This window comes from Paramormyrops kingsleyae, chromosome 20, assembly GCF_048594095.1.
Source record: "Paramormyrops kingsleyae isolate MSU_618 chromosome 20, PKINGS_0.4, whole genome shotgun sequence".
Classification (NCBI taxonomy): Eukaryota; Metazoa; Chordata; class Actinopteri; order Osteoglossiformes; family Mormyridae; genus Paramormyrops; species Paramormyrops kingsleyae.
In genome coordinates, this window is record NC_132816.1 from 20,253,861 (window position 1) to 20,279,523 (window position 25,663).

The following is a 25,663-nucleotide window of genomic DNA, read 5'->3' on the forward strand; positions in this document are numbered from 1 at the left end:
CACCCAGTCTCCGTTCGGTTACCCTTGCCATGATCCGCTTTCCATGTCTACATGCCTGGCCTCCAAGGGCACATTACGTAGCATTCGGGGAAAATGTTTGAGCAAAAGCCACGATCACCCAAATGATGCAGAACACTGCCTGCCGTCGTTCCGTGTGACAGCTCTTATGTAATGTCCAGGCTGTAGTTCATATCACCATGGGTGGGTGAACATGACTGACTGGTAGTCTGACCAGTGGAGTATTTCTGGGTAATTATTGTTACTGTTCGCAAAGCAAATATGTTATTCGGAGCATATTCAACAGTTTATAAACTTACATAAAATAGCATTTATGGTTTGTGCAGCACAACTTTAGGGTTGGGGGTTTGAATCCCCCTCCCCCTGGGTATAAGAACATAAGGAATTTACAAACGAGAGGAGGCCATCAAGCTCGTTTGGGGAGAACTTAACTAAACTTAAGCTCAGAGTTGTTAAAATCTTATCTAGTTCTGATTTAAAGGAACCCAGGGTTTTAGCTTGCGCTACACTAGTAGGAAGACTATTCCATAATCTAACTACACGCTGTGTAAAGAAGTGCTTCCTCAAATTCGTTTTAAAATGTTCTCCCGCTAATTTCCACTTATGGTCACAAATTCTAGTATTTAAACTAATATTGAAATAGCCATTTGGCTGAACAGCATCCAGACCCATTAGAATCTTATAGACCTGGATCATGTCCCCCCTTAGTCTCCTTTGCTCAAGGTTAAACAGATTCAGCTCAGCTAACCTCTCCTCATAAGACATTCCTCTAAGACCAGGAATCATTCTCGTAGCCCTACGTTGCATCTTTTCCAAGGCAGCAATGTCCTTCTTAAGGTATGGTGACCAAACCTGCACACAATATGCTAGGTGGGGTTATATAATCGTAGCATCACTTCCCTTGACTTAAACTCCACACACCTAGAGATGTAACCCAGCATTCTATTGGCTTTTTTTATTGCTTCCCCACACTGGTGAGAGTGGAACATGGTAGCATCAACATACACACATAGATCTTTCTCGTAATCAGCTACCTTTATTTCCGTAGAACCCATAAAATATCTGTACTTTATATTTCTGCTCTCTGCATGGATTACCTTACATTTATCTATGTTAAATTTCATCTGCCAGGTATCAGCCCAGTCACTAATTAAATCCAGATCCCGTTGTAGCCTCTCCGCTGCTAGATCAGTATCTGCTACACCACCCATCTTGGTGTGGTCGGCAAATTTAACCAGTTTACTGTATGTATTGGTGTCAATATCATTAATGTAAGTTAGGGACAATAGTGGTCCTAAAATTGAACCCTGCGGTTCCCCACTATGAACGCAGGCCCACTGTGACATTGTGCCTCTAATAACTACTCGCTGCTTCCTGTCAGTTAACCAGTTTTTGATCCAAGCTGCCACAGTTCCTAAAATCCCTGCAGCTTTGAGCTTAAGCAAGAGCCGTTTGTGGGGGACAACATCAAAAGCCTTCTGGAAATCTAAGTAGATCACATCGTAGGCCTTTTTGTGATCAATTTCTCTTGTAGCTTCCTCAAAGAACTCAAGTAAATTCGTTAAACAGGATCTACCTCTCCTAAATCCATGTTGGCTATCCCTCAGAATGTTATTTGCATCCAGGTAATCTACCATTTTCACTTGGATTATAGCTTCCATTATTTTTCCAGCAATGCTAGTTAAACTGATTGGCCTATAGTTTGCTGGATTACTTCTATCCCCTTTTTTGAATATGGGTGTTATATTAGCATGCTTCCAATCAGAAGGTACCACACCCGCAGATAACGATTTCTGGAATATTAAAGTTAAAAGTTGGCTAATAATATCCCTCATCTCTTTTAAAACTATAGGTAAGATGCCATCAGGGCCCTGCGATTTATTTATTTTGAGCTTAGCTAGGCTTATAGTACCACATCAACCTCAGTTATACATATATTGGTCAAAGACGACGCTGTATTCGTATTAAATGGTGGTAAGTTACTCATGTTCTCTACTGTGAACACCCATGTAAAATAATCATGAAACTCATTTAGTATATCAATTTCATTTTCAATTATAAGGCCCTTACTATCCTGCAAATTAGTGATTTCAGCTTTTAGAGCTCTTTTGGAGTTAAAATATTGGAAGAAACTTTTATTGTCATCCTTAGCCTCCAATGCAATTTTTCTTTCTACATTCCTTTTAGAGTCTAATGTTGTTTTTTAACTCAACCTGTAGACTTAGATATTTCTGCTTATTTTTGAAATCATTAGTTAATTTCCATTTGTGGAACAGAGCCCTTTTCCTCCTGACTTTATTCTTTATTTCCTTAGTAAACCACCTTGGTTGTAGTTTCCTAGATTTAGTTTAGCTGGAAACAGGTATGAAGTCCTCTTGCTCTAGCAACAATGTGCTTTTAAAAAATTCCCATGCCTCTTCAACCATTTTGCTATTTAACTCCATCCAGTTTACAGTTTCTAGTTTCAGTCTCATACCAGTTAGCCTACCTAACATTGTATACTTTTGTTTTGGACTTTGCTCTCCGGAAACTAAAATTAACCTCGAACTACCACATCATTTTTATTACTCATAATCCTGATATTGTCATATAACATTCTACTTTCCTCTGCAGCTACATTAGGTGCTCTATAACAAACCCCTACAATTAGGCCATTTGAGTTTTTTAGCATCTAGTTTTATCCATACAGCTTCTGTACTTTTATTTTTATCAGTGAGCTCCCTTGCCTGCAAGTTTTCTTTTATGTACTGTATACTGCAACACCACCTCCCTTCTTGCCTATCCGGTCTCTACGGAACAACGTGTTATATTATATTCTTCACCATCATTGTCACTCATCCATGTTTCAGTTATTCCTATAATGTCGTAAGTGTCTGATGAAATTAAAGCCTCTAAATCATGAATTTTGTTTCTAATACTGTATTTAAATACAGACCGCAAAGGGTAGGCCTTTTACAGTGCCCACTTTTAATATTTATTGGGGCTTTCCGTCTCTCCCCACCTAAATTCTTAACTAACCTCCCTACCAGTTTGCATATTGCCCCATTTCACGTGCACTTGATGCAGGTATTCCTTTCTACAAGCATAAGACCTGCAGTCAGACTGAACTGTGTCTTTAAATTTCCATTTAAATTGTGGTTCTGTGTGTGTCTGCCCCTGATTGAAAAGCATCACATTTAGAATGTAGCCCAGTCTTATTCCCTACACTGGCCAGGTTAGAATCCAGGCCTTCCTGCTGACCTGTCCAGGATAAGCAGGTGAAAATGGAACAAGGTACATATAAGGTTTTGTAAAGCAAATTATTTGCCTACTGCACAGCAGCAGTTCTTGCTCTTCTTTTGGGATTTGAACATGCTGTTTTCAACTGCAGTGTAAGATAACCATTACCACACATGGCAGCTACTAGGGCTGGACGATGTATTAATATATTGATTTTGTTTGCAATGTATGCCTGCTTCTGTTTATGATACATGTATGTAGTCGCAGTTTGATTCCATACACTTAACTTTAGAATAACCTAGTTGTTAAATACCTGAAATACAATTTTTTTACATTTCAGGCACTCGTGTTTAGTCAATTTGTAATTTTCAGTTGATGAATCAGTTCAGCAGAACAACAAAACAGTGCAGAAAATGTTTTCTGATGTCTTATTTTGAATATAAGCATTTAACTGAACAATCTAATTATTCAACACTTAATATTTGTTTACATTTCAGGCACTTGGATATTTAGTCAATTAGCATTTTTTTTCTAAAAAGAGATTTTTTTGACATCTTATGTGATATTGTTATGTTCGGCAGAGATGCATTTTGTTGTGTTCCAGTTGGGAGACATTGATGTAAATAAATAAAACCATAATTCATATTCTGTCCTGACTTAATATCTAATATATAATATCGCTACAGTGACCTAAAATATCGAGATATTATTTTACAGCCATATCACCAAGACCTGACAGGTACTTCACGTGAACACCACAGTGTGAAAGAAAGTTCCTAGAAAGCATTTATAAACAGCAGAAGTAAAATAATAAATGTAACCTTATAAAGCATCTACAAAAGGACTTTATCTCATACTCGCCGTTTTGAAATAAATCCACCAGGGATGGACATGTTCAGTTCAGTGCTTTGCCCTTCAGCTACTGTTATATTTCTGATATAATTGTCACTAATTTTTGTTTACAGTTTTTGGAAGAAAGATCAACATGTGCATTATTTGAAATTTACATTTTGCAACCATTGATCTAACAAGCATTGGTTTGTTTTGGGCTAGTTTATAGGTACCTCTTCACTCCAACCAAGATGCTATTAATACATTTTTCAAATATTTCCCATTGTCTGCATGTGCAAAGTGCATTATTGATAATGCTATTGAAAAATCTTGATGCCCTTCAACAGCCGCTACTTGGAAGCCCCCATTCCTCCTATTTTGGTGTTTGTAAGCTCAATAGGCAGGTATTTATAAAACAGTGACTCTTCTGGTCTGATAGGAACTCAGCTTTGCCATAAACACAAATACCACAGAACAGTTTGAGTGCTTCTCTTGTGTTAGTTTGCATATGTGTATAGGCTCATATGCTTTGCACATTTTTCATCCCTGCTTATTGCTGTAGATTAGTGGTTGGCAACTGGTGAATTACAGTACAATGGACAGGTCGATTTTCAAGATATTCAGTTGATCGCGGCACCCCCAGCCCCCATCCCTCCCGCCTGACTGCCAAATCTAGCAAGGGGGAGGAGGACCCCCTGATCGGCAAAATATACTGTTGCAACTTAGAAGTTGCCCAGATTATTTTCTTTATAAAAGTAGCTGTCACTAGTAAAAAGGCTGGACATCACTGTAGTGAACCTAACAATGCATTAATGTTTGAACATTAGCCATAAATCAGTGCAATACACTTCCAACAGAGCTGATTTCATGTATACCCTTTCTGTCCTTTTCCTGCTCAGCAATTAGTTATTAAAGCAAACTTGCACACGTTTATGAATTAAGTGTGTGTGTGTGTATGTGCAAGTGTGTGGTGGGAGGTTCCGGATTTCGGCATTGCAGTGTTTGCAGATATTTTTGAGAGTTGGGATGAGCAAACTAGTTTTGCAATATGGGAATGATTGTGCCTTTCAAATTTTTGTTCCTGGAACTTTGCGTTGCAACCTGAAATTTAGTGATTAGATGGGGTGAGATATGGAGATGAAATATATGTAAGATTTTATGACCTGTATTATATACACCATTTACATATTATTCTGTCTTTAATTTAACATTCCATCTACCTGCTCAAGGAATATGGGCGGAAAATAGCAATAGTTGGTAAAAACCTGGTACAATGCATCTTTCCTTGTTTTACACAAGGTTTTATTGTGCACTGTCCCTGTTTAATTTAAACAAATAAATTACATAAATTGCCTAATTCCATCTCTATTTACAGTGCTGATTCAACAAATACAGCATTGATTGCTTTTAGTTCATATCTCCTATCAATGCTGTTGCTTTTTGGAATTGTGTAATGTTCAGAACCATTAATGGAACCTCAGGGTTCATTGGTCTTTTTACTTTAAAAACCACACATTAGTTGTTCTACTGCTACCTTCTCTGGTATAAAAACTTCCTCTGCCCCCTCACCCACAATCACCCTGTAATGTTGTAGACCTGATTAATTTAATGTGTATATTTAAGCATGCAGTAGTAGCATAAAACATGCATTTGCTTATGTATATTTTACAGACATACAGACAACCACACATACATGTCAATATCAAATTTTCCAACAGCAGATGATTGAATTTGTTGGGCAGATATAATTTTAAGCCTCACATTTATGCAGAAGTAAATGATACAACAGTTTTATAGCTGATTATAATTTTACACTGAGGCAAGTCAAAGTCCCGTTAGTGTCGACTTCTTAAGCTAGTTGCATCACTCTTAGTAAATTGCTACTGTCCAGTAAAAACCGCAAACTTCTCACATTATATAACTTAATATCCTTCTTTGTGTCTGCAGATTAAAAGAGTAAATGGCTACACAAAAGGGAGAAAGAGTAAGCATGTACGGGACATACTGTAAAAAGAAGCGGTAACCAACAATTCTTACCTCTACTTTGTACTCGTTTAACTGTTTAAGTGACAAGGTAATGCTGGTTCTTCTCTCCGTCTCTCTGGAGCGTCAAGAGCTGCAGTGGGAGGAAAGTGTCAGAATGAATCTGGCATTTAGTTGTTGCAGAAGGTAAATATTAACACCCCCCCCCACACACACACACACACACTTCTTGGTTGTAAGGTTGTAGGAACAGAATGGTTTGTGCATTGTTTGTGTGGGTAAGCGTGTGTCCTTGCCTGCGTACCTGATTGTGTCAGTAATGCAGAGGCGGACCTAACTTGAAAACAGTTAGAATTAATCACTGTTCTTGGTAAATAAGTGCTGTCTTTACAGCTCAAGGTGTTTTTGCTGGCACTACACACCTGCGAGGTTGGGTCACAATGAGTCACCCCAACCTTCTCCATCAATCACTAGGGCCTGGTAATTCTTGAGTACATCAACTTTATTGCATATATCCTGGGAGCATTGTCATATGAATGAAGGGTAATTGTGGCTTTGGGAGTTTGATAGAGAAAGCAGGTTGAAATTGTAATGTAATGCAAAAACTGTTTTTTCTCTCCAGTGTAAATGCAAGAGAGCATTATATATTGAGGGTTTGTTTCTGCCTTTTTGTTTGTGTAGCCAGAGTGGTTTTGATTATTTGAGGTTCATGGCTTTGGAAACATGTATTCTGTACCCTACCAAACAAGCAACAAAGTTGGCTTCTGTGAGAACTCACATGGTCAGGTGTACAGCAGTTTGAACTTAAAATTGACAGCTGTGTCTCCTCTGAAAATCTGGTATTGACCAATATTCAACAGTACATAACTAGTTTGCAAGTACACATTCATCCTTAAAAGTGATATGTGTGGCAATCGGTGGGTGTAACTGCACACATGCATGCATAGTTTATGTGCATTTGCGCTGCTATGAAAAGAAATTATGAAGTACGATTTAGCATATAAAGGTTAAAATGCACAATAATTTCTTGTCATAGCAAAGCAAGTGCACATTAATTAAGTATGCATTTGCGCTGTTATAACAATCGATTGTGGCATGTATCGCTTTTAAAGATGATTGCATATTTGCATACCAGTTATGTGCATCCCTGCCAATACTCTTCCTTTTAGCTGCAATATAAAGTCTGCTTTAAAAAAAAAAACATTGGACTTTAGGCCTATCCACAACAAAATCTCTAATACAGAAAGATAAGTAAAAAGGGGCATGTTCTCATCAAGGTTAAAGTGTTATATCTAAGTTGGTGTAAAAACACCAATGCCAAGCCCCCCCCCCCCCCCCCCCCACCATTCCACAAGAAATCTTTGTCCACACGGCAGTGAATTCAGATTTCTGTGAACAATCATTATTTTCTCAGTTTTCTTTGACATTTCCAGCCTCTTTGTTTTCATGAGTGGGTATGACCCATTTCCAGGGAAACTAAAACCCCTTGTAGCACCCAAGACTTTGAGTAAGAAAGCATCTTTGTTCACCCATTTCAGAACAGAAAACAATAAACCGCAGAACCTGTTTTATGTTTTGAACATCGAGGCACCATTAGTAAGGGAAGAGGAGAGTTTGAAGGGCTATTGAAAAGCTTGTCCTTGTCTTTAAATTGTTCAGACAAGCTGACACATGATATGCATCTCACCTTGTTCCGTCATGGATTTGTCTCAGTTTAATCTGTACACTTTGTAACAAGATGAAGTTGGGTTTCATATGTGAAAAGAAAATTGGTTTCCCACAGGAGTTTATACTGTTTTTTTAAATTTGATCGGCTCTAGCATCAGGCCAAAAGAAATGGTCATAGGCCACTGTGCCGTTTCCTCCCTGCATATTGATGCTGTCAACTTGGAACAAAGGCAATGGGAAGCAGAACAGAGTCTTCTGACTTCTGTCACAGTTGTACCAAAGAAACCAGGGTTGCATATGCTATCCTAGGCTACAGCCTAGGGACCCGGCAATCACCTGGGCTCTGGCCCACCTCAGAAAAAATGAAACAATCAAATAGGCGACATCTGAATATCTAAGCTGTTGACAGGCCAGGGCCCCCAGATAAGTTAATCCATCTCTGAATGAATCAGCAGATTGGAGAAGAATCGTGAGCATTTGTCTGACCTTGATACTACACCCCCATAATTTTCTGAAACCTGTTTACTTGGCTGCCGTAACTGTACAACCAGAGGCCATGGAAAACCTTCCCTTGGTCACATTATTCTATTGTCATAGTGGCTCTTCTCGCCAAAGCGTGTTGTCTGGCTTAGGCTGCAAGCCGGAATGGAGTACAGTAGCGGCCAGGCCATTAATTACAGTGCTAATCAGGTTAGTCCATTCCATGTTTGACTGAGCATAAGGTTATTTGAGGTTTCAATCCAGTGCCCTGTTGCATTCACGAACCACCCTGAGGGCTTGACCTGCTGAGGTAGCCAACCAAGAAGCTTCCGTGTAAAATTATACAGCTGATATTCTTCGCTTATCCCGCCGTGTTGCTGCCCCCCTTCAAACCACAACGCTTGGGTTATTTCAGCAATGTTTTCCATCTGCCAAGTGTCATAACTCCCCAAGACAAAACAACAAAACTGAGGTCCCAAGGATTCCAACAGCAAAGGAGAAATTGAATTTGCTCTGGTTAAAAACCGCAATCGTCGGCCTGCGTTTCTTGTGTTCTGTGCAACTTTGTGAGGGGAATATCTTTGAAATTTTTAACTCATAAAAGCTGGATGACACAGAGGCATTCTTTTGCCAATATCATATTGGGCACTGTTTGATTCTCCAGCTTCCACATCATCTCTGGACCTTCAGTATGCCGTTTTTGATGCTTTCCTGGTCCGGTTCTAGTAAATGTCTGCGGATGCCTTGGAGCAGAGATACAATTTCCGATTGCTGTTGACCGCAACAGCATTCTCTGTGTCTAGTTGCAAGGGACATACTCTTTTCCACCTCAGATGTCTTTTGTTCAAATTTCTGAAAAGGCCAAAAAAGAAAGTAAAGCACAGAGGGAAATCGAACAAAAAAAAAACAACACAAAAGGGATTTTGGCAGAGAGAAGTCTCCTTGGGATGATGGAGATAGATCCCTTAATAGCCCATGCAGTTTTGATCTTGGATCATGCAGCCCTTTTCACATTCCTTCACCAGTTCTGGTGTTGCTTGGTTTGCTTCCTGGGCTCCTTGTGTCCAGTCACCCAAATGTTGTTGCAAATCCGTTATTAGGGTTTCATCCAGATTAGTCTTTCTGCTTAATGTATTGTCAGTGGCAGTGTGATTGTTATTTGAAGAATTACTTCGGGGTTAGTCTGAGAAAGTAACATGAAATCATAACACTGCCATTCTCTACATGTTCACTGGTGTGCCCTAAAGTTACAAACTTTAGGAGTTTTCTCACCCATCCCCAGGCCTGACTTGCATAAATATCTCCTAGGCCCAGGCATCATGGACAGAATCTCATGAAATTTGAACATTTTTAATGTTCACAGTCAAAAACTGGTCCAAATGGAAAGAGCAGATAAATAAGAAGCGGTCCATAAGCAGCTGTACATTCAAAGACTGTGTTAGGTCTCACTGACATACTGCTACAGAAGCAGATTCAGCTTTCCTTTCAGAAATGTCTATGGTTTGCTTTCAAAACTCTAATGGATAATCACCATAGATGGTGCACAGCCCAACTCGGAACTGAGAATAACGAAACTACACGTAGATGTAGCTCCCTCCATGTGTGTGTACTCAGGATTTGATATCTTTGTCGGGATAAATGTCAGTTACTCTTGATACACAGTGTTAGGACAGTTCCCACGTTTTTTTATTACTCTATGTTTTTACAGCCTTTATACATTTTTGCTTATTATAAATTCATATTCTTTTTTCTGTTTTGTCAGATATAATTAATTAATCACAGTAAAAGAACTAAAGGGAAATCACCTTAAAGTCCAAAATGAGAAAGTGTCTGACGTGTGTTTTGGGAGTGATGGTGATGCAAAACATTGATACATGCTGTTTGACACCTGAAGATTTCATGAACTGAAAAGTCACATAGATCAAGTTTCACTGCAGGCTTTCTGCCGGGATGCCTTCAGGGTGGAGGTCTCTGAGCCTCCATGCATTTTGTATCGCTGGGGGTGTAAGTGGTGGGAGGTTCTCACAGTGGGGTGACACTCAAGCACCTTTTCCAGGTAGCTCTGGGAGGCCGTGTTCCATATAAAAATAGAAGGTCATTGAACGCACCGCACCTGAAGTCTGCTGAAAGGGAACCTGGAGCGACTGGGGATGAGAAACTGATTTGTGCACATGTGTCGCGTCCCAGGAGGGAACCTGCTGTTAGTACCCCTGAGCACACTAGTTTGAACTGGTAAATACCCAGCTGTACAAATGGGATAAAAGTGTGAAACTGTAAGCAATGTAAGTCGCTTTGGAAAAAGACGTCTGCTAGGAAAATAAATAATGTAATAACAATAATAAATAATGAGCCAAGGTCCAGACGGTCAGTCTGTTTGTATCCACCAGGGCTGAAGGCTGTATATCACAGTGTGAAGCTCTGCTATCTAGGTTTCCAATCCACTATCAGCCTCAGCTGTCTACTCCCCGCCTGCCAGGAAACATAGGGTGGCAGACGCATTGCCAGTCCACTTTCTGTTTCTCCCTTTAAGTCACATGACTCGATAAGTGACGTAATACAGTACCTGCCACGGACGACTGTGAAACCACGGCTTCCTGATAGATGCTCATTCCTGTGAGGCATTGCCATGAGTCCACGGTCCAATACAGCGTTTCCATGGCTACCTTTTAGCTCAGCACTGCAGCCTAAAGGCTTCGGTCCCTGCGCAAGGCCAGATGCTGAGCTTTGCAAACTCTGCCTGCATCTTGCCAAAGCCTGCTGTGTGGAAGTTGGTTTGGAAAAGGAGTTTGTAAAAAAGGGGTAGCGAGGAAAATGTTTTACAAGGTTTTCATGATAACAAGATTATGATGCATTTTTGCCAATGGTTAGATTTAATGTTGACTCTCATAATTTCCTGTTTTCTAATGGTTTTATCCTAGCCAGCTCTAATGAGCCTTGTTCCTTTTTACCAAGTTTTTACATATTTATTTACATGTGAATGCTTTTGTCCAAAAGCAACTTAGCTTACAATTTTTCCACATTTGCACTGCTGAAGGAATCTGTTAAAGATTTTATTCCATTGTACATTACAGGAATTTCAGAAGGTCTGTATTCTATCTGTGTTACGTATCACTTTACTTCATCATTTTTGATTTTCCAGTGTCCTTTTTGCTTTGCCCGAGTTTTCCTTTTCATGTGGAGAAGAGCTCTAGTGAGTTGGTTAACTTGTTAAAATTTAATGCTGTTATAGATTTGAGCATAAAACATCCGGTCAAAGATTGAAATTCATACCATGGTAGTAACTATGCTGTATTGATTTCCCATTCATACAGCTGGGGAAATAATCAAAGGACCCTCCCCAGGTGAGCTGTGTGGGGTTTGAACCTGCAGCCCTGACCATAACCCTGACTCCTCTCTGCTGCCTAATGATCCTCAGATGACCTTAGACGTGCTTCTGAAAAGTACTGGAGGAGGCAAACTCTGGCTTTCCAATGAGCTGTTTTGGAGCTCCGCTTTGTGCATGATTTCTCTTTTTAGGGATGTAATTAAATCAAATTCCATAATTTGACTACATAGTTAGAGAATGTGTCATTTTTCTGCTGGGGATCATGGGGTTTTGCTGCTTTTGCAGTGGTTGACTCAACAGTCCTGCTGGGCCAGCTATTACTAAGTGTTTAACTATTCCTTAGTAACACATGTTTAGACTTTTTTTTATATCAAATGATTAATTCTGTCGTGTTTGTCGAGTCCATATGTTAGTGGGAGAATTAAAACCAAGCAAGCAGAACAGATGAAAAGGTTGGACCCTGCATTGCACCTTTTGGAACATATTCTGGGGTCTGGATGGTTCAGCGTCACCTGCTTTGTTTCCTATCATGTTTAGACTGCTCAGGAAGCTGCCGTGTCCTGCATCCTGCCCAGTTTTCGTAATGGAGGGGGTCTATGGGGACAAGGGGGCTATGGGGGTTCCCCTTCCCGCACAATTAGCTGCCAGTGAAGCCTGTTGCTCTAGTCCAGAGGAGGCAGCACTGTCACAGGACTGTGTGTGTGGGTGCGTGCATTTGTCATGAGACAGGACCTGCACTTCTCATGACAAGTGACCCATGCAAATCTGATAAAGAACTCTGTGTGTGTCTCTAACAGCATCTGAAAGAGGAAGTTGCAATGGTGTGTATAACTGTATTTGTGTATGCATGACAGATAATTTGAGAGCGTGTGTGTGTAAGAACAGTGCACGCACGGGTGAAAGAGCTAAAGATAGAGAGACACAGTCTGTATGTGAACAGAAGAAGAGTGTGTGTTTGTGTTTAAGACATTTAATGCCTAATGACTCAGAAAAACCTAGCAGAGACCATATAGGCCACCCTTGATGTTTTCTACAACACTGAGCAGAACAGCATCTCTCACTCAGAGCAGCCCTTGCTGACATTCTGGGCTGCAGGTCATTAGCTGAATGTTAGTCTATTTTTAAACTCGTTAATCATTGACTAGCTCATATGAGATTAATTACACTACCAGAAAGATGCTTTTTTAAGTCCCTAGAGGAAAACTGCTTTTGTGTCATCCACAACCCATTGAGTGCTCTGGTCAGCTTGCAACTGTGTAAACAAAAGGCTTAGTTCTGATTTAGGACCATGCCGTACGATAATTATGTAATTTTATTGATTTATGGAACCCGTTTTACTTAAAACAGTTGGGCTGTTTATTTATCATATTAAATTTATTATGTCGTTGATTAATTGTAATTATTAAATCCATGAAGGTCAGTCTAAGTAAGCATCTTAAACTTTGTTCTGTTTTTTTTTTTGCTTCAATGCGATGAACAAATATAAAAATATCTGGACAAATATATAATGTCTGGACACAATGTTGCTGATATGGACGAAGAGAGAAAAGTAGGGTTATAAAATCATACTTATTTTAAAGCATTAAAATGTGGAGCCAGACAACCAGGGGGCATTTAAAATAATAAAAAAAGTGCATATTATAAACTGAGGCTCAAGACTTCCTCCTGCCTACATCCAGCTTCCTGTTCCCTGAGTACTTCTTGCTCTGATAACAGAGGCCTGGATCCTGCAACCTGGAGTTTGTTACAATTCGCAGCCAATGAAATAACTGACACCTCGGCTCACGCATTTCCTTTTCACACACACGCATACACACTGGGGAAGTGTTGCATGATGGGAAATGCCATGAAGCTGAGGCCCACTTCATTAATCCCTGTTTCAAAGAGGACTAAATGATTTGTCTTAAGAACATTAGATAACATGTATTAACAAAAACACTAAAATGTGTTTATTCAATAAGAAAATTCACATATATCATGGGCTTAAGCAAGCTGGTTGCCTGCAGTTTGTGACCAGATATATATATATATATATATATATATATATATATATATATATATATATATATATATTCCTATACTAGGCATTCATATCACGGGGAGGAAAGCTTTGAGTTTTTGCTCCGAATTTTGTGTACTAAGCATTATAAAGTGTTTCAGTTATGTGACATAGTCTGAATGTATGTGAAAATGACCAGAGTTCCCTAGGAGGACTGGCTGTTATACCTTTGTGCGAGGCACCCTACATTGATCAGATAAAATATCCAACTGTGTCTTCGTCAGGTAGTAGGTTGTGACTGCGATTATTCCATAATAAGTGATTTTTTTTATACCATGGAGGTTTATGACAAATACAACACCAAGTAAAAATATGAAAAAAAAAAATAAAGTAAAAAAGTTTTGTCCATATTTTCTATTTAAAATAAAGCTTTTATCAAGAACAAGCTCCAGGAATATAAGAGCCTGTTGCTTGTATCTGCTAATCTCATCATGCGTCTTTTCATTACTGTTTTGACAGGGATTTTACGTTTTCACAGAGCTCTCCCTTCACAAAGCTAAAACAGTAAACACATTTAATTTGACTCATAAAGTAATTGGGCGCTAAACATAGGTTCCGGACTTTTAAAGGTTTGTAAACACTTTCTTTTGTGGCAGAACCCCCCCTCCCCTGCCCCCACCCCACCCCCTTCTTAGGAATTTAAATCAATAAAATTTAAGCACCGCCAATTAAGTGACGTTCTCTCTGCAATACATTGCTGTTAGCTTGGTTGGTTAGTGTCTCGTCCACAGAGCATCAGACTTATGGGTCATTGTTTCTTTTTATGAAATTATGACCCTGGATATCATCATGGTCTGTCCACCCTGAAATGACACCAGCTTGGTTTGTGTTGTGCCCTCTAAGTCCTGTCCAGCCATGTGCTCCCCCCAGAGAAAGTGCATGTCCACGGCCATTTCCTGCTGCCATCACATAATACCACTGTCAGGGTCAGACTCGGTCAGGGCTCGAGAGTTCCGGAACAGAACTAGTATGGTTCTTATCAATCAATATCAATAATCAGTAAAGAATTAACTGATTATCGCCCTGGATTCATCAAAGTTTCCAAAGCTGGTTATTTTTTAACTAAAAGCTAAAAAAAAAACAAGTTCAGTTAAACTGTTTGTCCTGAATTACATTGTGTAAAATGCATTTGCCTATTTTTTATTAGTTTACAGCACAGCTGAAAATAAAAACAAATTTAGTCATTTAAAAAAAAGTGTCCTTTTCCTGTTTTTCTTCCGTTTTACAAAGCCCCCTTTCGCCAGACTATTTAGTAACATGGTTAAAAACAATATTCCCCTCCATTTGGAAATTGTATCATCTAAGCGCTCTGACTCCAGTAGAACTAAAAATAATGTGGTCATTTTGTGCCTCTGTGGTTTGGAGTTTACTTGCTTGGTTTGGATGTTGTTGGATGGGCCTTAAGCGTCCTCAAAGATCAACAGACTTCTTGAGGAACGCACGCTATAGAATCGTGAGCGAATTCATAAAGCGATGAGACTTTGAACGAAACCACCCTGATCAGAAAAGTAGAGAAGTATTGCCATAAACTTATGTCTGAAGTATTTATTTTCATCTGCACTGGAAAGGATAAATATTCTGTATATACTCAAGAAATGACATTACCATTGACTTGCCGTTCAGCCCAGACCATCTGAAGAGGCGTGAAGCTCGATTTGAATGCTTCTTTGTAAACAACATTCCTTTTCTTTTTTTCTTTTCTTTTTTTTTCAAAAAAGCGAGGTCCTGAGGTGGAGGCAGAGATGAGTGTCTGGGCTTTGGCTTCTTAGCGCATGCCTCTGAGTCTGCGTCACTGACCCGTGTTCATTGTGACCTCCGGTCAACGGGCCCAACTCCTTCCGTCAATCATTAATATAACAACAGTGTGAGCACTGTACCAACAGCGTTTGTTTTTTTGCATTCATGGAGTTTTTGGTTTAGTGTAAAACATGTCGCTACACGTAACTATTTTTTTATTTGTTGGCATTCTTCTTCAGAAATTATGTTTTGATAATGATTGTTTACAGAAGATTGTCTCGCTGTAGAGTTTAACCAAACTAACTGTCAATCAACCAGAAGACAGGAGAACACTAACCTCCAGCCCAGTTAGAGATGTTAGCACCCTTCGACTTTACCGGTTTAACACTTACCTTGATACAAGGTGTAGAGCGAGGTTAAGAGAAGGAGCCAACTGTGTAGGAGAAGAGTTATAACAGGTGGCATGTGCCAAGCATCCAGAGCTAAGTCTGCATCCACTGCGCCCTCACCCTTAACTAGCCTGGCGACAGTCCAGACTGGGGAGGTGAAGCTCGAGCCCAGTGGCCTTGTCTCAAAGTCTGACACAAAACCCCTGCACCCCCTCGGGAAAAGATGGCAACAGCTAATTTCTTCCATAGCTTATTCCTTTACTGTAATTCCATGTGCAGCATTTGGGTAGGCCAGAGATGGAGATGAATGGAGGCTCATTATATGTGGCAGAGGCTCAATGAGTTGGAAGAAACCTACAACAGTAATGGAACATTTCACAAAATTGTGCATGATAAAATCAATTATTACTTTACGTATTTACTCATCTACAAACTTCAGTTCAATTTATTTTTACATAGTGCATTTCACAACAGAGTCGCCCCAAGGCGCTGTACATGGGTGTATCGTGGTACATTACAACATCATTAAGACAGAATAATACAGAGTAATCTACAAACCACATGAACTAAAAAAGTGCTTTCCATGAAAGTATACAAGCAGTATCCATAAAAACTAAATTACTGCAGACCATCTAATATAGAGGTATTAAGTAAAGAAAGCAGGATTATGTGAAAAATGAGATACCGGGGACAATGGCCTCTTTCTTCAAGCGATCCTTTTTCTGCTGTGGATTGCACTGTTGTTCACCGTCCTCTGCCTAAGGTGTATGAGGCATGTTGTATAGGAAAGCCTGATCCAGGCTCTTCTTTGTCACTCATTTTTCAGTAGATTAACCTCTGCACCTGAACACCTAACAGAGACCAGCAGTGCTGCTGCATCCACACCCCAGCCAGTACAACACGTGTTTCATGTTTCTCAGCCAGCTATGACCCAGCAGTGAACATTTATGCAGGGCATCTGTCAGGCATCTCCCTGTTTAATGCTATTGCCAAATCAATGGAGAGAGTAATATTGAGCCTGAGAGACTCCGTAGGACAGGGGTAACCAACATGGTGCCCACGGGCACCAGGATGCCCCCAAGGACCGCATGAGTCGCCTGCCAACCTGTTCTAAAAATAGCACAACTCAGTGAGCAGCATCCAAAATTTCATTTTATCCTGTTGCTATTCTTCTTTATTTACATTTGCATTTATATAGATTTGAAAATGACAATATCTAAGAAAAAAAGCATTTAAACATGTTTTTTATACATGAAGTTTAGATAAGTGTCATGCCCACAGGGGCGGGGCAGCACAGTGGCTAACAGCTACTTAAAGCGAAAGCAAACTACCTGATGTTGTGAAGTATTGTTGCCATGCTAATGACCTTTACTGAGCGTCTTCCCCGATTGCCCTGCCTGCCTTCCCTGCCTTGTTTTCCCGGTCTGCCTGCATCCTCTGTTCCATCCCATCGTCTCCTCATCCCGTCATTGCCCGTAGGACTGATCTCTCTGGCTTTGGACCTCCCGCGATCGAACCGATTACCCTTTTGGATTTCCCCTTTGGCTTTGGTTACACCTGGCTTTTCCTTCAATAAATCCTTCTCCTTCATTACGGGGTCTGCTTCTTCCCTTGTTCTGCGACGCTGCAGTAAGTTTAGGAGGGCGTTTCAAACTGGTAGCCCTTCATATGGCTCAGTACCCATGAAGCAGCTCCCAGTTTCAAAAAGGTTGGTGATCCCTGCCGTAGGGTAACAGAAGGGTAATTTCCTATAGTGTCCCAAACTGTGTAGTTTAGAAGGCTAGAATTAAACAATCCACAATGTTCTCTAATAAATTTTATGTATTGTATATATATATATTTTTAGTACTTAATGTAAACACTGCATAGTGGGTAGGAATGTAATTTTGAGTCAGTCCATACCTTCAACAGACAGCAGGCAACAGACATTATCAGTCTTAAAAAGACTTGGAAATAAACTATTTTCTACTGGGCTTGTATCTAGAAGTCATCAAAATGAGAAGTGCTGCTTAGAAGCTCTGTTGAGAAGATGATTTTGAGTGAATAGCTGGGTGATGAGAGCTGACAGCCTTGTTAGTTGAATTTACGGAAAAAAAGGGTGAATTATCAGCACCCTGCCTTCGGACTAGAGGCCACAGTACATAAGCAAGACGATCTGAGTTTTCACTGTTAATCACTTTACACACAGGCAATGAAACAATGCTAAGAGCAGCAATACATAACAGTCATTGTCACTGTTACTTCTTGTACACAATATCAGCTGAGCTTTCTCAGGGAAATGACAGATTGCTTAAATGTAAACTTCCAGAATTATAAAATCTAAATTGTGCAAACAGGTTCACAGCTGAAGAAAAACCTAAACATTATAGGGTTTAAAGCTGGTGCTCATCTACGAACTTTACAAAATGCCCAGCAGAAAACCTGTGTTATAAAGCTGATGCATAATATAAGTGATATCCAAGGAAGCAATCATTAGGTCAAATGATTCGGCCTAGTCTAATGATTACAGCTGATTACAGTAAACAGCCATAGATACTGTACACCTTGCTGGTCTTTAAAGTCAACCAGGATAAGTGTGTCTTCCAGAATAGTCTCGTCTTCTTCCAGACAAGCTCAGGCTCTTTCAGTCTCCTCTTGACTGGACTGTTTCACTGGAGTAATTCAGATTATATGCCTTGCTCAAGGGTACAGTAATAGAGCATCTTGTATGACTCAAACCAGCAAACATCAGGTTAGGGATGTCCCTCATTATCACACTGCCTGCTATGTTGGATAAAGTGTTTTCTCCAGTTTAGACAAATTGTTAGCAAAGTAAACATTTGCCTGTCAGTACCTTAATAGGTGTAGAATCTTCCGGCTTAATCACTGACTTAATTTGGTCAAATACTTTGATGAAGAACAATGTTTTTGTAGAAAGAATACTTTGTTGACCAGAACCTGGGTACCTAGAAGCATTTTGAAATTTCTCTCATGTAGTCACCAGGTATTTCCCTATGGCCCATAATGGCCTAAATGTTTAGGCAGGGCTCAGCTTATGGAATTAATATTATAGTCCTGAACTGGGCAAAGAAGACTTGATTTATCTTTTTGATGTGCATCCCTGAATTCTTATTAGGAGGGAATTGAGAGGAAGAGGCTCCTAAGTTGCTCAGCCAGAGAAATTGCTCTTCCTAAATGCATCTTAGGGTAGCAGCCTAAGCTGTGGTCCAAAAGCTATATTCTTTGGCAGCCGTCCACCAGTTTCACACAGACAGGCCACAATTGACGTCCTCTGTGGAAGCTGTTGAGTCAGTCAGGATGTTTCTGTTGGACACACCTGCAGGCTTCCCGTTGTCAGCTCTGATGGACCCACTGTGTTTAAAACTTTACTCTCCAAGACATTGCTGAGTGAAGAAAACCATTTGAGCTGGCAGGAAATACACTGTACCGAGATGTTTACCTTTGTGTCGCCCCAAAAAAGGCATTGAACTGTTAATGTAACCTGGTTTCTGCATGAATGGCTCAATCTCAGCCAATCAGGTTTTCATTCTTCTAGACAATGGTCTTAATTGGTTCTAGCGGGGAGCATTTGCATTTATCTAACACCTTTAATCCAAACTGACTTACAGTAGAGGAAAGGTTTGCAATTTATATGTGCTCCCTGGGATTTGGGCCCACAACCTTTGTGTTGTTAGCGTAATGCTCTAATTGTTGAGCTACAGAAGGTATAACATGAGGGCTTCTTGGTAACTAGAAAATAGAATCCAGGGCTTATTAAATCAGTACATGTGAGCAACCAGCAACAGGGAGGAAGGCGTGAATTTGGCTGAACACATACACACACTGACACATACACCCAATTTTACAGACGAAGGTTGAAATCTTTCCACATCTCGTGTTTTGATGTTGTCTTTTATTTCATCTCATTTCACCTTCAGGACCAAAAAGATCCAAGATAAACACAAACCTAAAATATCATTTCATATGAGTGTGTTTTTCTGGGATACATTGTTGGTACTGGTACACCATGTCTAACCATGTCAAGAAAACGTCCATTGAAAGTCACCAAAACCACAAAATGCCTAATGTGATCCACTCTTCTGTCCTGCCAAACGGAGTTATTCCAGAGTTATGCTTCATACCGAGACCTGTTTCAGCAATCTGCAAATGATGGGTGGGATAAGGCACTCATAAGCCAAAGGCGTACTGCTGACTAGCCCATCGCCTGGAGAGTGTGTGTAGGCCTGATGTGCTGTTCCGTACCCTTCATGCACATATCTGTACACCAGGGCACCCTGCTAGCCACTTTCTGGGTGCATTACAGTTCTTATAGGAATGTACTTACAAAATAGGGTGGGCATCCTTAGAGGAAAAAAGTAAATGTACCAGGCATGGAAAAGGGAAATCAAATGACAATTTCCTCCCCCCCCCTCTCTCTCTCTCTCTCTCTCCTTCCTACTTCAGCATAGCTTTGGAAAATGTGCTGGAGTTTATTTGTAGTTCGAACGAGTGGAGGAAAGAGCTTTTTTGAATGGGCTTGTGTAAGTGCTTCCAGCCTTCGAAATTTTCCATGCCTTCCTCTCTTTTGTGGTGGGATCTGCAGCACAGTGACAGTGAGTTTTCAGAAATGCTGTGATAACTTGCAGTGTATTTACGTTTGTTTATGGGCTGAGCATTCTCCACTGGCTGCATTAGCCAAACCCATATTCTCTTTGGTCCCTTCAGGGATGAGTCCAGCAGCTATCAAGGACAGGTGAATTAATAAAAAATATATTAAATGGTAGTGAGGAATCCTTGTATAAGTCCTTCCTTAAAACGCTGTTTTTTGTTGTATATTAGGTAGGTGTGATGCTTATATAGCTTGGTATTAATTGTGGCGATTTATGTCTGTTTCATGCAGCTGTTCTGTTGTTGCAAATAATACCTTTCTTGGTTTGATCAGGTGACGCTTTCACAGTCCTAGAAAGTAAATAGAAAGGCTACAGAGGAAAATAAAACCTACAAAAAAACCTTGATAACTATAACGCAAGATGCCTTACAAAGTATCATTGTGTCAATCTGAATAATAGGAAATGCTTAAGCATGTGTTTGTCCATCAACATGTACTCACACACATGCACACACACACAATGAGGTGGGAAAGTAATTAAGGTTTTATTGAAAGAGAGATATATAGACCCTGGTCTACTCTCCATATAAGGATGGTCTGCACAGGAAGACACAGGCCTGTACAGTAGATGTCCCAGCAGTGGTAATTACTGTATTATTAAAGCCATTTCCAGAGTGCAAAAGGGAGGGTGAAAGGGGGTGAGAGGAGTATGTGGGAGCAGCATCTGTCCTGGCATGACCTCTGAGTAACTAACCATCTACAGGCACAAAGACGGGGGTGGCGAGGTCAGCTTCTGAGGAAGAGCATGTCGACCAATACCTAGTGAACACTCACACCAGTCACAATGTCCATCCTATCCCCCGCTCCTGCCTCCCTCCAAGTGCTTTGGCAAAGACGGCTGAATAATCAACTGTAATATATATCAGTTCCTGCCAACTCTGTTAGAGAAGAAACTGTCAAAACTTCCCACCAGACCAATGAAAACAGCATGGACTCAAAAATTATGTATATATGATATGAATTGCATATTCTATAAAAATGGAACTTGGGATCAAAGCCTGTTGTGATTGTATTTCTACATGCCTTTAGAGACCTGGAAGAACTTGTAAATCTTCAGATACCTGTATGAGCACCTCGACATCTCTTCATACTCTCCTGCTAAGGATTCACCCCTCCCAGCATCACTCATAGGGTCACCCCCCACCCAGGCTCGAACTTTACCCAGGGCTGAGTGGCAGCTGATTAGCTGTCAGAACTGCACTTTCTGCTCATTTTATGTGCTTCTCATAAAGGTTCTTGTGCCCTTCAGCATAGCTATTGATGGGCTGCCCATCAAAGCAGCCGCAGACAGAGATGGATGAGGGTCTATAAATAGGACCTGCATGACTTGGAAAAAAGGAAGCGTCTTTCTGTTGGACTCATTTTCTTTTTAGATGAGGCTGACATCATGGATTCTGCAGCAGTGTTGTACATAACTTGTCTGAATAGTCCAGTCTGATTAACGACACCAGTTGATCATGCAAAATACATCAACATGTAGAACATGCTTACATTGAGGCATAGATAATGGTACAGAAAGTCTGAATTTGGAAGATAGAATGCTGTCTGTCTTTCCGTAGCTGCTGGCAATACAGCTTACGGCTTGTGGTCAGTTTTTTAGGATGGAGATGTTTTGAACCAATACCAACTTCTTCCATCCATCCATTTTTCATACCCGCTTGTCCTATGCATGACTGCAGGGATCCGGAGCCTACAGGCATGAGACAGAGAATATCACAGGATTGGGCACCAACTCATTGCAGCCAACGCCAACTTCTCATTGTTTTCCTAACAAAGCAGCCACACCTGTTTTTATGCTCGCAGTACTAGGGCTCATTGTTGCAGAAAGCATCTAATGTCCTCCTCTAAGCAATAACTTAGAGCATTAGTAAGGTAAAGCGGGGCTCCGCCCAGTCATTTTAGAACATTCCTGAGAGAGAGCATTGAGATCCCCCCCATACTTTGGACAGATAATTCAGGAGGGCAGAGATGCAAATGCATGGTCATCATCTCCCTCTTCAGTATACCCACTGTGACCCCCACAGTCCTAACAAGGGCTTGGAATGAGATTGATGTTGGTGCTATCAGGCTGTCTACTCTGTCAGCAGTATCACAAAAGGAACCCCAGAGTGGGACACGAACTGGCCCCCAAAACGCAGGCGACGGGCCCTGCAGCTGTGTGAATGACCATCTCCAGGTCCACCTGTGATAACAACAGAGCTTCACACCCCCTCCCAACCGCCATTCCCTCTCCTCTGGTGCCTTTTCATGCTGTAACTGGAAGTTGTCCCAAGGACAGTGCTGTGGACATATATCTACCATGGAAGTCTTGAATCATATCAACACTGATCTTATAGCTCAAGGTTTGAGCCACATGTCCCCGTCTGGGATAGAAATTAGGACCCAAAACATACCCAACTGTGACTTTTTTCATCTCCACCATAACTTTCCCTTAACAACAAGAAGCTGCTTAAATTAGGTGAAAATTGCAAGGCATTGCTTGTCTAAAGGTCTTAATCCCCATTTTCATTAGTGAACAAAGGGCCTTGCTTCTGACCGCTGGTACCCTAAATACAGTAGCTCAGAACCGTGTGTTTGTTCAGGCTGACGGACAGGTAAGCGGACAGATGTATTTATTGATCTCAGATGAGCAGATGGTTCCAGAACTTGGCAGTGCCTCTGTCTTTAACAGCCACCCAGTGTTTCAAACAAACATATTTATAAATATTTTGGGAGTCGTATTTTGCCTGGTCCTCATAACTTTGCCTTGAAGTGATTAAGTCATTGTAGCTCATTATGTTGATTGATAGGCAACTCTGGGACTCAATTTTAAAGGCTCATATATATATATATATATATATATATATATATATATATATATATATATATATATATATATATACACACACACACACACACACGCACACACACACAGCATTGTGCATATGTGAAGTCACAGAGCAAGCAGACTGGAAAGCTTAGATTTTGCATCTTGAGAGACAACAGAATGTATTATTCCTGATGTTTATTGGATATTATTTGTTGTGCACAGGTAGGTGCTTGGGTAATGCATTCCAGTCTTCCTATTGCTTCACTGCAAAGAAACAAAAATAATAATAAAAACAATAAAATCAGCTGGAACTACTGAAGATAATGTAATAGGAGCCCTCACAGATGCAGGAGTGTTAAGGAGCCACACACACAGTTTTCCTAAGCTGTAAATTTTATGGATAATTTCTGATGTAGTTACAAATTTATGCCCCCCAACTAAGCTCAGCAGCTGCAGGTGATTACCGGCCCGCCTGCACTCACCGTCCACCACCCCCCACTTGTCTCCCTCTTTCTGTTTTTGTACATCGGCTTACAGTCCCCCTGGGTGCTTAGATCTCAGGTGCTGGCAGTTTGGGCAAAGTGGACCACAAGACCAGGGTGAAGGTGTGGGGTTATAATGCAGATATGTCAGTCTACCTCTCTGCAGACATGTCCACTCCTGCTTGGTTTTTTGGTCTGCGAGTAGAATACATACCTGTAGGAGCCCCTCCAAAGGCAGGGCGAGCGCCGCCCCTTCACTCTACCGCCTTGGCTTTGCTCATGCCAGACTGGCTCATTAGCTAAACATTTCCCCTTCCATGCGTGGGTGAGACATTGCGTGTTTCACTGGAAGTCCACTCGCAGAATATATCGTAACAGTATAATATCTATCTGATTCCAAGTACCTGCAATATTTTCCATTTTGCTAATATTTTCCATGACTTTTTTCACACAACAGTTTCTTCCAAGTCTGACCATAATTCTATCATAGATTGCTTAATTTGTTTTTCTTGAGAATTATTAATTATACGGATAAGAATAGTAAACCAAATTAGAAGAAATCCATCATAATATGTTTCTACTTATTCCATTTGACCTTCCAAACACTGTAATAATGACATCATCATAAAACTCTAAGCATGTAAAAGTATGATGTAATGATGCATTGTCTTCATACTGTGGCGGTAAATGATTTATAATGAAATGTGATACGTAGATGTGTTTCATGTCATATGGAACTGTTTGGCGGCATGGAACAACAATAAAGTTTGTGAAATTGAACTAACCTGTTGATCCCTCCACCCCCCCCTTAGAGGGGCATCTTGGCCAGCCTGAGGACTACTTTTTTTAAAACATTGTTGACATCATTCCTCATATGCAGTGTCATCGCATTGCTCTCTGCTCTGCAGAAGGTTCAAAGATCATAGAATGATATTTAACCAGCATTTAGTATTGGGCCCAAGTCCAGCATCTGAGACCAGCTGTACATATGATATCTATGTGACATTATTTGTGAGGTTCCTCAAGGGTAAAACACAACAAACCCTGTATGTTTCACACAATGTGAAATCTGTTCACACAGTGGACCTGCTGTTTCTTCTGCTTTCTAGAGCCAGAGGGACCCTAGTCCAGTCATGCTTGCTAATCAGCCTGAAACACCAGCTGCTTTGAGCACAAAAAGAAGTTGTGAATCTCAGTTACTGATGGGGCTAGAGTATTCCTCTGCCTGTTACTGATGGGCCTAGAGTATTCCTCTGCCTGTTACTGATGGGCCTAGAGTATTCCTCTGCTAGTTACTGATGGGCCTAGAGTATTCCTCTGCTAGTTACTGATGGGCCTAGAGTATTCCTCTGCTAGTTACTGAGAAGACAAAACGATGGTTCATTTCAGACTGCCTATGTGTTCTGTGTCATTTTGGACATAGACCCGCCCATCATGTACGCATCAACTGTCCTCACTTCCAGCTTAGTGTCTCCCCTTACTGTCCTCCCTTCATGGTGTCTTAGCTACACTTAGCTTGGCTGCAGAAGGAGGTAGGGCACATATTAACAACATCACACTCAGCTTTCTGCAACTGGGACAGTGAAAAGCTTGTCTGGAGCCAGTTTGTGAGATGTAGTCACGGCCTTTGGTGTGGATGTAGGTGGGCGACAGAAAGGTTGAATTTGCCATAAACAATTTGGAATCTAATAACAGCCTCAGTATCACTTTGTTGCCATAGACCACAGGGTGTCTCAGAGCAGGGCAGCCTCCAGGAGGGATCTGAGCAGTCCTTTTCCATTCCAGCCCCCACCACAAACCTCCCGCAAAGTCATTAGCCACTAAATAGCCCACACTTGGGGTAGAGCCTGAGCTCCAAGATGACGTGAGGACCTTACCTTTTCAGAAATTGTTTATTGTTTGATCAAGACACTGAGCAAGGTGAGGAGTCATTGAGGTAAATCCAAGGACCGTCTTATTAATCCCAGACAGTAAAAGAAAGTAGTTTGACGTGTAATAAGGTTGTAGTTTGCTGG

At 40.7% G+C, this 25,663-nt stretch overlaps 2 protein-coding genes across 20 annotated transcripts in view; one reads left to right on the forward strand and one right to left on the reverse strand.

The window, feature by feature from the left end:
• The window catches only part of kcnj16a (potassium inwardly rectifying channel subfamily J member 16a), a 28,586-nt gene extending 12,073 nt beyond the window's left edge, over positions 1-16,513 (reverse strand). For 2 of the 3 annotated variants that reach the window (XM_023820440.2, XM_023820441.2), the window contains exons 1-3: positions 16,395-16,498; positions 15,713-16,063; positions 6,106-6,184 (exon numbers count right to left, since the gene is read on the reverse strand). The gene's annotated coding sequence lies outside the window, so the exon portion shown is untranslated. Of the gene's footprint in view, positions 1-6,105; positions 6,185-15,712; positions 16,064-16,394 lie in introns of all 3 variants that reach the window. The other variant, XR_011984367.1, reaches the window with a different exon arrangement.
• LOC111848429 (galanin receptor 2a) overlaps positions 1-25,663 on the forward strand; it is a 117,696-nt gene that overhangs the window by 46,741 nt on the left and 45,292 nt on the right. The gene's annotated exons all lie outside the window — the stretch shown is intronic.